Source organism: Xenopus laevis, chromosome 4S, assembly GCF_017654675.1.
Source record: "Xenopus laevis strain J_2021 chromosome 4S, Xenopus_laevis_v10.1, whole genome shotgun sequence".
NCBI classification, from domain to species: Eukaryota; Metazoa; Chordata; class Amphibia; order Anura; family Pipidae; genus Xenopus; species Xenopus laevis.
Genome location: NC_054378.1, coordinates 34,033,265 through 34,045,726, shown reverse-complemented (window position 1 = coordinate 34,045,726; position 12,462 = coordinate 34,033,265).

Genomic DNA, 12,462 nt, shown 5'->3' with positions numbered 1-12,462 from the left:
GTTATTTTGTTTTTTAATCTTTTACTCTTAAAAAACCTGTTTTTTTTAGTTAATGAATTGAGTTCATATTATAAGCTTTTCAATCACAGGTTATATGTCATGGTTAGGACAGCTCTCACATAAGGGTTTCTATTTCATACTGTTCTATTACGTCGTGAGTCATAGTGAGTGGTTTGTATTACATGTGCATTTTATTCTCTATTATGGTATTTTGACATTCTTAGAATTATTGGTATAGTTTGTCTACTTTATGTAGAACGTCGATTTCAATGGTGAGTTGTTTTGTCGAATATGTTATTAATATAATGGCTTTTAAAATCTACATTATATGTTATGTTTAGAGACAGAACGTCTGTTTGATTTAATGGTTCTTTCTATATCATCGCTATAATCGTTTATGTTAGTCGGTCTGTGTCTTTTACATGTGTATGCATTATTCTGCATATGGTTATTGTTATTTTATTGAAATTGATTTAGCGTATATGATTTTTATGTAAATGTGGATTCATGCTATTGGGTAATCAATTATTTTAGCCTTAGATCAAGACAATTGTATTGCTGGTCCCAAGGGGGTGGGTCCCTTTCGCGGAGGAATGAGCTAGCTTTACGAATTGGATTCTTCACTTCCCATGTCAGCGTTTAGGAGTAGGCTGTCTTGATAGGGCCCGCATTTGTTGAGGCTATACTACCCCAAAACAAGGGAGCATATGGGCAGCGAGTTCTCTGGGTCTATCGTTACTCTCCAAATTGTGCTTAATTTATTTTAGGCCTAGTAGACAATGTGTAATTGTCTGATGTCCCCAGGGTGGCCGGTCCCTTTCGGGCATGACTAGCTGTAAACCAAAAACTGGTCCTTCATGGCGGTGGGATTTGGTTATGTGGCTGGTCTGTGAAGGGCCTCTTGGGCTTTGAGTAGCATCTTGACCCCAAACATAAGGAAAGTAGTGCGGTTCACTTGGTCCTCGCGTAATTCAAATTTCTCATAAACATTCCTATATTGTTATTTTGCTAATATCGTATTTATAGTTAATGAAGTGGTGTATATTAGATTAAAATTTTGCAATCCGCTTACAGATTTCCACGTCGTATCTTATTTCTCGGTTCATGATATTATACGTGGATCTATGATTTATATTTTATTATACTGAAATCATTCACTGATTTTGGTTTTTCAATATACATCTGTATAGTGTTATAGTAGTGGTTATTTTAGCATGGTGTATTCTATTCTCCAGTCTTAGGGTTTAATGTTATTTTAAGAATTCTTTGGTTATTAGGATTTTTTAAGAAAAATGTGATCATGTATTGGGTGACTCAGATTAGTTCGCCTAGACGGGCCCTCTAATTTATTCGGATGGCGAGTGGGTGCTCCAAATCCATAGACTAATTAGTATGATGAGTGCACAAGCGGGAGATGGAGATGATCTTTTTTAACCCAAAAGTGGTTCTCTCCATGTGCAGGAGTTGGTTACGAGCAGGTCCTTGATGGGGGTCCTTTATTGTTAGTGCGCTTTATAACCCCAAGCAAAGGGAACAAGGACTACTGATTCACTTGGAGATTCCTCTAGCAAAATAGACCCGCCCAACGCGGCCCAATGATTTGTTCTTATTAAACATGTGTGATTGTATCTTTATAACAATGTTTTAGCTTTTAATGAATATGTTCAATAGTATAAGGCTTTTCCCAATCTACATGGTATATTGTCATGCTGTTTAGCGGACATCGTCTACAATAAGGGGTTTCTTATATTTCATCTGTATAGGGTCTGGTATAGTGAGCTGGTTTTATTTACAATGTAGCATCTATATCCCATTATGGTTATGTTATTTTTAATAATTTTTGGTATTAGATTTTTTTTATAACTTCTTTTTTTATTGAAATTTAAATTTACCAACCAGAAAAGAAAAAAAACTTATACATGGCATATATACATTACAGGAACATCACAAGTATCCAGAACATATAACAGTCAATTCTATTGCCTTATATGTGAGTTTTTCAACTTTTTGTCCAAATATTATGAACACTGTTTGACATATTTCTCGTCCTCAGAGTGGCAATGTCCTGCCAAGTACTAGGTAAATAGCCCTCAAGCATGTGCATGTTCATGTTTTTAAAACATATATCAATAAAAATCATTATTCCAAATGAATAAGTATTGCTGTCATTCCTCAAGACTAAAAAAAAATGTTTTTAAAAAAAAAAGGGGGGGAGATTAAGGTGAGAGGGGGGATCATTCCCTGTAGGCAGATCATTTAAGGGTAGTAGAGTAGGTAGATGCTCAGAAAGCCATGGGGACCACACTTTTTTAATTTTTTTTGGGGCAGCCTCTGCTCCAAAAGGTTAGCTGATATGAGGGAATTGAGGCATTAACCATTGCCACCCACTGCCTTTTTTTTGGGTGGTTGATTGGATTTCCAATTTATTGCAATTAACCTTTTGGCTTGAATGAAGAGATTGCATAAGAGTACCCTTTCTGTTTCTTCCACCTGGTTCAATATAAGTGTTGCTGGGTCAAGCAGGATTATTAGTGCCAGGACACTGCTAATTTCATTGGCCACTGTTCCCCAAAATTTATGAATAACCCGACATTCCCAAACCATGTGAATGTAATTTGCAGGAGGGGTGGGTGACATTTAGGACAAATATCAGATATATCCGGTTCATAAGATAAAGTCTGTGTGGTAAGATAGGACCTGTGTAAATATCGATATTGAATCATTTTGTCCTTAGCGCTTATTAACATTGAACTATGAGTTCTAGTATATCTCTCCATGTTTCGGGGTAAGATGTGGTATATCATGTGTCCATTTTTCAAATTAGATTAGGTAGGATTGGGTTCCCTGGGCTGTTTAAGAGTGAATAAAATTGAGATACAGGTTTTTTTGAGCTCTGGGTTGAATATAATTTCTTCTAGTTTACGGGGAGTAGTATCAATGTTAGCATTGCCAAATTGAGCTTGCATAGCATGTTTGAGTTGGATATACCGAAAAAACATTTTATTTTTCATGCTTATTTAGTTTTTAAAGCATCAAAGGTTAGCAAATTTCATTTTCTGTTATGTCCCCAAGGTATTTTGTGTTATGCTGGATTGTGTTAAGCAATGTCCGGGGTGTTGAGGAGGCCCAGTACATTGTAGAAAGCAAAGATTTCAGTTTACCAAAATATTTGCTAGGTATAGGGATAGGTGCTTGTCTAAGCAAATAAGTAAATTTCTATAATAGAATCATTTTAAAGAGGTTTATCCTCCCCAACAGCGTTCGTGGGAGGGAGCCCAGGCTTTGGATTTAGTTTCGAGCAGCGAGAGTAAAGGGTTTTAGGTTCAATTCCAGGAATTGACTTGGGTCTCTATGAATATGAACTCCCAAATATTTAAATGTGGATGCCCATTGTAGGGGGGCCTGATAGGCTTGATTATCTAGAGTAAAAGTGTTGATTGGAAAAATGTGGGATTTTGCCCAGTTTATAGATAGGCCTGAATACCTTGTATGTCTGTTAATTACTGCTAGAGCAGAGTTCAGACCTTCGTATGAGTTTTCCAAAAACAATATAGTGTCATCAGTGTACATTGCAACTGTTTCTCTAACATCTCCTAGTCTGAGTCCTTTAACCTCTGGGGTGGCCTTCAGCAGAGCTGCTAGGGGTTCCATAGCTAGGGCAAACAATTTAGGTGAAAGTGGGCAACCTTGCCTAGTCCCTCTAGTGAGTGAGATAGATGGTAGACTCGGGACCCTGAGTTATCATGTTGGATTGACATATTAATATATAACCTGCGAATGTTAATATCCGTGGATCGCCTTGGTATGAAGCCTGTTGGTCAGGAGAGACTAGTTTTATTATAACCTGGTTTAGTCTATGGGAAGGACTTTTGCTAGTACTTTCGCATCTGTATTAATCAATGAAATCGGCCTATATGAGGTGCAGCTTAATGAATCTTTCCCAGGTTTAAGTATGAGTGTTATAAGTGTTTCACTCATTGATTTTGGCAAATTTTCCCCATTCAGTACATTATTAAAAATGGAGGTGAGGAGCGGAACCAATTGTTTTCCATGTTTCGCGTAGAAATCTGTTTGGAGCCCGTCTACCCCTGGGGTTTTTCCAGAGGTTAAGGCAGTGATCGCCTCCTGCACCACTGTATCGGTAATTGGGCTATCTAGGAGGGCCCTATCATTGCCATCTAGTTTTGAGAGGGGAATAAGATAGATTGATATTTGTTCCTGGGAAAGAGTCATTCTAGAGGAGTATAGGTGCGAATAGTATTGTTTGAAGACATGATTAATGTCATCTGGATCAGTAAAGGTGAGGCCATTGCTGTCCTTGATGACTGGTATATTAGTCATTGGTGAAATTTCCCTGGACAATAAAGCTAATAATTTGCCATTCTTGTCTCCTGTTGCAAAAACATTTTTCGTTAGAGTGGTTTTTAATGCTCTCTGGCTTTTAAGCAGTGTCTCTCTAGTTTTTTGAGAGGGGTTGTCGCAGAATGACCTTTCAGCCTCACCCAATTGGTGTTCTAGCATTTCAATTTCTCTTTTGGTGTTGTTATTAAATTGTTTGATTTGATGTAAGCACCCCTAACATACGCCTTCATAGAGTCCCACACAATTTGAGGAGAGGCTGATTCCTTGTTGTTAATGACAAAGGGTTCTAACTCTAACCTTCGTTAAGGGCTACTGTACCATAACCTAGAGTTCCTCTGTAGTAAAATAGGGGAGGTGGTTAACCGGGGTAGTGAACTATGAAGTGACATGGTTGTTACTTGTTCTCTGGTGTGCGTGCAGCATAAGTTGTAGCTGAATACAAAGTCATTTTTACCTTGTTCCATAACTGGTGCCTTGGAGTTGACCCTCGAGTCATGGACGGCTGGGGGACCTTGGGATAGGTGGGTGTATAAAGTTGGTTTCTATCCAGTGAAGGGTTTCTTCAGGGGTGGAAAAGAAGTGTGCTTTATCACCAGTTTTGCTTTCGTGGTGTTAAATTTCTGTCTTTGGTTACGAATCTCCATCGAGTAATCCGGGTAAATCGATCCAGGCTGCATCTCTATCTTTGTTATTTAGTAGTCTGGCAATAAGTGAGCGCGCCTGGGCCCCTGGTGGAGGGAGTTTCCCGGGGATTCTGTGAACCCGCTCGACTACAAAGCATGTCAAAAATTGAGTGGTGCCAAATTGTTTTATGAGCCAGTCCTCCACAAATTTTTCAACATGTTACCCTTCTGCCTTTTCAGGTATACCCACTAGGCGAATATTGTTCCGTCTGAGACAGTTTTCCATGTCAAAAGATAAATATAGGGACTGCACACTCAGAATTTAAAAAGGCAAAAGTTTATTACATTTACAAAAATTACACTCACATGTTCAGCTATGGCCCAGTTCACTCACATGGCCCTGAACATGTGAGTGTAATTTTTGTAAATGTAATAAACTTTTGCCTTTTTAAATTCTGAGTGTGCAGTCCCTATATTTATCTTTTGTTTGATTTTTTGGAGACTCTATATGGGCGGTCTTCATGGGACAAGCACCTCACTATTAAATTGAAATTGGGTGTGCGCCTTCTAAAAATCTAATTTGTTATATGGTTTTCCATGTCATCTGCCCGGTTCTGTAAAGTGGACAGTTTTCGTATAGTATCCTCCATTTTGGCCTGCACGTGACACGTCCTCCAGGTCAGAAATATGCCTTTCATTATCAAGTGTCCTGTCCCTTAAGTTCTGAACATCTTGATATGATGATATTAAAATCAACTTTAAGCTCATCTAACTTATGTAGGACAGAAGTATGATTTGCCCCCAGTAGCTGTGCAATTTCCCCTAGCGTAGGTTCAGCGGGTACTGCGGGGGATGTGTCAGGGATCAGGCCCTCTATCTGGCTTTGGGGCTCCATGTAAGTCAGCTCCTGCATAGTGAATGAGCTGCAGTGAGGCTTACCCGATGACGAATAGGTGATTCCTTAGACACCTCTGAAGCCTTACGCGCTGTGTCAGTGGAAGTGCCGCAGCCATCTTGAGGAGCCTTGTGGTTGGAGTCGGGTTCGGGTAGCTTTGTTCGCGCTGGTGGCCTATAGTTTTCCCCGTTTGGCATGTAGATTGCATCCTGACGGTAAGAAGGTTCTTCCGCTACTATATTATACCAGATAGCAGTGTCTTACAGCCTTGGTTAAGGGGAATAAACAGGGTGATACACCGGAGCTAAAAGAGATGCGTCCTTCCCGGCTCACATTAGGCTACGCCCCCTTGGTATTAGATTTTTAAGTAAATGTGATTCATGTATTGGGTAATCGATTTATTTAGGCCTGGATAGACAATTTAATTGTGGCGTCCCCAAGGGGGTGGGTCCCTTTGTGGGGATGACTAGTTTAACGAAAGTGGTCCTTCATAGCAGGTTTGATAGACGGTGGGTTTGATGGGCCTCTTTGGTTTCACCCCAAGCAAAGGGAAAGGAAAGGGGTCCCTTGGGGTTCTCAGCAATTGATTTGTTCATATAAATATGTATATTATTATTTCTCTACTGATTTTTTAGTTAGTATAGTGTTTAATTATATAAGATTTTACAAGCTAGAGTTATATTGTGATGGTTAGGGATAGATTCTACTTAAAGTTTTTTAATATACATCTGTATAGTGTTATAGTTAGTGGTCCCCAGGGTTTTTTTCTCTTAATGGTGGATGACTAGTTTAACCAAATTGGTCCTTCATGGCAGGTTTGGTAGAGGATGGGTTTGATGGGCCTCTTTGGTTGAGCATATGACCCCAACAAGGGTAAAGAATAGGGCTCCATTGGGTTCCTCAGGAATTGAATTGTTCTTATTGACATGTATATTATGATTTTTCTAATGATATTTTATTAAATACATTTTTAAATATATAAGGTTTTTCAATCTAGAGTTGTATTGTGATTGTTAGGGATAGGCTCTGCATAAGGTTTTTCTATATACATCTGTATAGTGTTATAGTTAGCAGTTTGTTTTACATGTATATTGTATTCTCCGTATGGTTAATGTTGTTTTTAAGAATTTTTGGTGTTTGATTTTTTAGTGAATCTGATTCATGTATTGGGTAATTGATTAATTTAGGCCTACATAGACTATTGAATTGCTGAGTCCCCAAGAGGACTAGTTTAACTCACATTCGTCCTTCATGGCAGTTTTGGTAGAGATTGATGGGCCTATTTGTTTGAGTATATGACTCCAAGCAAAGGGAAAGTATAGGGTTCCTTTGGGGTCCCAGCAATGAATTGTTCTTTTAAACATGTATATTGTTAATTTTCTAATGATATTTTAGTTAATGGAGTGTTTAATTATAAGGTTTTTTAATCTATAGTTATATTGTGATGGTTAGGTATAGATTCTACATAATGTTTTTCAATATACATCCGTAAAGTGTTCAGTGTCAGACTGGGATGCCAGGGGTCCACTATAAAACCATAGTCCATGGGCATACTCTCCAATCTTTTTCTCTTCTTCCTCACCTCACTCAACCTCTATGTTTCAAGTCTCCTTTTCTTTCAATTCTATTATTTATGCTATCTATTTAGACTCTCATACAGAAGTAGGTAATGACCATAAAACCAAATGGTTATTATCAGGAGGGCCCATTAAAATTTGGGCCCACCAGGAGTGTTCCTGGTATCCCGGTGGGCCAGTCTGACACTGATAGTGTTATAGTTAGTGGTTTGTTTTATATGTGTATTTTATTCTCCATTTGGTTATGTAATTTTTAAGTATTGTTGGTGTTAGGTTTTTAAGTGAATGTGATTTTTGTATTGGGTAATTGATTTATTTAGGCCTAGATTAACACCCCAAGGGGGTGGGTCTTTTTGCGTGGATGACTAGTTTAATGAAAGTGGTCTTTTATAGCAGGTATGTTAGAGGTTGAGTTTGATGGGCCTCTTTGGTTGAGCATATGACCTCAAGCAAAGGTTAAGGATAGGGTTCAGCAATTGAATTGTTCTTATAAACATGTATATTGTTATGTTTCTAATGATATTTTATTTAATCAAGTATTTTTTTTTTATATATTTGTATATTTGTAATAATTTTTTTTTATTTATTTGGTATTTGAGTTGAAAGTTCTTTTCTTTAAGTTTGTAGTGTATTTAAGATGTTCAGATATGTATATACAGTAGTTATGCTGTTATAGACAATGTTTAGTTTTCCATTGTTGATTAGGCCATAGATTTATATAGGCATAGATAGACAATTTAATTGCTGGGTCCCCACGGGGGTTGAGGTGACATGCTTATATAGGTCCTTCATGGCAGGATCAGTAGAGGACGGGTATGATGGACCTTTTTAGTTAAGCATGAGACCCCCAACAACAGGGAATGGGTAGGGTTTTGCTAAGGGTCCTTTTAATTATTCTTAGATATATGTATATAGTTTTATATGTTATATATCTGTATATTTTTTTAAATGAAAAATGTTTTTTTATTTGGTATTTGAACTGACATTTCTTTTCTATAAGTTTATAGTGCCGATAAGGTGTTCAGATATGTATATAGTTAAACAGTTATAGATAAGGTTATGGGTATGATGGACCTGGGTATGATGGACCTTTTAGTTAAGCATGTGACCCCCAACAACAGGGAATGGGTAGGCTTTTCCTTTCGGCTATTAGTAATTTTTGTTTCCAAGTATATTTTGTTTCATAAACGGAAGTCATTACTATTGTCATTATGATATTTTATTTGTAACAATGCCCCAGATTGAATTTTTTTTTCTTATGTATAATTCGCATGTCAATGCTAAGACTATTTCCCAAATGCCCATTGAAATTGGTTTTAATATTTTTTTTTAATTTAAGTGTAAGAAAAATGCAGTTATTCTGTAATATAATGTAAATTGTCATATCCAATGTGATTGTAATTTTAATAATGTCTGTTTTTTACTTGTTTAACATTTTAACATAGATTATTAACAGATATGCATTAACCGATGAAATAAAATTCTGTACATTTTTAATCCAAAGTGTTTTTTTCTTTACTCTGTATTTCTGTTGAGTGATATCTGATTATCTAGACCTTTAGCAACCGCACTGAACACTGCACCCCCATGTTAAGTACCACAAGAGGAATCCAACTGGGTGTCTTTCTCCAGGGCATAAAATGAAAGCTCTTCTTCTTTAGCATTTTCCTTTTGATCGAAAGAGGGAAAACATGGATTTGCACCTTTTATGCAGCCTTCCACAGGGAGAACTTCTAGCTCTCTTTCTCCCTTGACCTTTGGGTTAATGCAAAGGGATTCAAAGATCTATTTCATTTTTCCAGGGTCTTCATTCCATAGTGCCACTCACTGAATGAACATCCTTGACCATGCACAGAGCATGTTTAGTGATGAATGCAATTCCAAAAAGAGCAACGTGTTACTTTCCATGTTTTCCATAATTCTACTAACATTTGCACATTATTTATCTGTAAAAGATCTTTAAAGGTATCTTTATATGTGTCTCTGGATAGAGTGATGACTTCCATTTAATAGCTTTACCTTATTGCTACTTTCAGATTCTAGAGACATAATGATTGCAATAGCTGACCTTGTCCTTAAATTACCCCACTCTCCAAAACTATGTGATTACTAAGAGGTAATAACAAGTAGGGGATTTTCTATAAAATTCTCGATAGCTTAAAATAAATTTGTCCCATCGAGGACTAGGCACCCTGGTGGTTCCCTGTCTTTACCTTAGATTCTTTCCCCATTCAATTATCTTTCAAGGGAAGTAGGAACAAATAAATGAAATATGATAGGACTCATACATCCTAAACTTCATAGGGAAATAGCAGTACCTGTTTCTATTCTTTATTCTAAGAGCTTCATGCTCTATCTATAGTTTAGCAGGTTTGCTATTGAAGGTGCATTAAAGAGTTTTCTGGAACAGGTTTTGGAACATTACTCATACTTGGAAACAAATATAATTTAGGGTTTATAAGAAAGAGTGATACAACAGAACAGTTTGCATTATACATGTTTTACTGATATGACAAGATCACTTTAAGAAATGTCACAAATAAGTGAAAGGGAGAAGATGTTATAGGACAAGTTAAGTAAAATATATGGAATTCCCCCTCCTGACCAGAGTTGCAGATTTTTCACCATGAGCATGGTTTCAATTTAGCAAACAGGCACTTCATAGGATCAGTGGGGAGATCACTACTGCACTCTCCTAACAGTGTATTCTAGGGATGCACCGAATCCACTTTTTTGGATTCGGCCGAACCCCGAATCCTTGGCAAAAGATTCGGCCGAATACCGAACCTATTCCTAATTTGCAAATGTAAATTAGGGGTGGGAAGGGGAAAACATGTTTTACTTCCTTGTTTTGTGACAAAAAGTCATGCAATTTACCTCCCCGCCCCTAATTTGCATATGCAAATTAGGGTTTGGCCCGGCAGAAGGATTTGGCCGAATCCTGCTGAAAAATCCCGAACTGAATCCTGGATTCGGTGCATCCCTGGTGTATTCCAGGGATGCTGGAAATAACCATTTTTGGAATGTTATTTACTTTTGTGTGTTTTTGGGGCCATATTCATATAATCCACTGTGTATGGGGGATTGATTACAAAGTCAGTTTTGTAGCTTGCATACCAAGTCACACCCTTATCTAATTTCTACATATCAAATGGTTTCCTGGGAATGACAGCGGGTTTGTATGCTTACAACTGGTGCCTTAAATCTAATTACTGTACTGTATGTGAGAAAATCTGCTTGACAGAACGTGGGCAAGTTGGGGAATTTTACCTACTCCATCTCATCAGTTGGCAGGTGAGCTGTGGCGTAGTTACTTAGGATTTAGCTCCTGGGGTTAGCCAGAGGGGAGTCTGGGAAGAGAAAATTAAGACAGAAGCAGCCTGGGAACAGGAGCCACCAGTTGGACAAAATAAATGCAATAAGGGCCTAACAACAATGTAGACTATATCAAACATTTGTTAATATAAATATTGTTTCAGTGTAATGGTTTTGGTGAAACAATCAATTGATTTATTATACAATATAATCATTTTAATATACACTTATTGGTGTTGATTATTTGTCTGCTAGCTCAAAAGAACTGTAAACCCTTGTTACAGTGGCATAACTACCAGGGGTGCGGGGGGGTGTGCAAACACACCTGGGCCCACACCCCCTAGAGGCCCAGCGGATTTTACAGAACGCACGCCAGAAGCACTGCGTTGGAAGATTCATAGGGGGGAGGGCCCAACAAGGGGGCCCGGGTGCCCATCCTGTACCAGGGTCTGCCGGTGAGTAGTTACGCTACTGCCTTGTTAGAGGGGTGAATATAATATTTTTAATACACAAAAAAGAAAGTCCCAAATCAGTATTGATCCCACTCAGTAAGGTCATAATAGGTTTTCTCACACCTCCAAATTCTAAATTTTACAAATATCTGTGTCCCTAAAGAGCTCAAAAATCAAGCATTTGATCAGCTTTTAATTCTGTGTTTGTTTTTGTGCAATTCAGATGTTTTATTTGAAACGTTTACTGCACATGCCACTTCTTTATTGTTTTCATGGATGGTCTACAAGGAACATTATAATACTGTAATAATACCGGCACTCTCGACAAAGTCCTTCTGCCTGGGTGCAGAAACATCAACATTCTCCATACATGTCCAAAAGCATCCGCTTAAAATAAAAATAATCTTTATTTTCAGAACTTCAACCTGATGTTTCGGCCCAACCCTAGGCCTTTCTCAAAGTACTAAAATAACAGTGAATAAGCCTTATATCTGTATTTTGGCAGGAAAACAGCAGCACTTGTGACGGGTTCGCATAGTCATAATTTATCACTGTAGATCATATACCCAATAAAAATTACACTCATTTAACAAATCGTTAACAAAATTACACAAAATTTTTTTTAAAAGCAAGGCACTAAAAATCAATTATTATTATTATAACAAACAAGCAACATATTGCTACAGACTCGATACAAACAATTGCTATTGTGTCAATCTCTGAGCAGCTGTTAAACTCTAGAGCAGGGGTGCCCAAGACGTCGATCGCGGTTTACCAGTAGATCCAGGGAATGTTCCTAGTAGACCGCAAGCTGCCTAAACCAGAGAGGAGGGAATATGGAACATCCACCACCACTCCCGCAGCTTTAGGACCCAGTGGATCTGCGTTAGTTGCAGCCCTGCCGCTAACCCAGTGTATCAGTGCTCCCACCTCCCCACCCCTCTCCTTCCCTCCCTCAGTCCACTGTCTGAGCGAGCCTGCAGCCAGCGTGGATTCCTACCAGAGAGGAGGGGACAGGGAACACCTTGCTTGGCTCCTGCTGCTGGTGAAGGGCCATGCATTCCACAGCGGAACGTACGGTTGCTTAGTAAAGATGGTCACCTTGGGGGGACTTGAAAAGGATGAAGCACTGCTGCTGTTTCCCATCTGAAACAGCAGCAGCTTAAGGACCTGGCAGTTCAGTTTTAGTTGCAGGACTTCCCCAGCAGCAATGTGTCAGTGCCCGCTCCTCTCCCCAT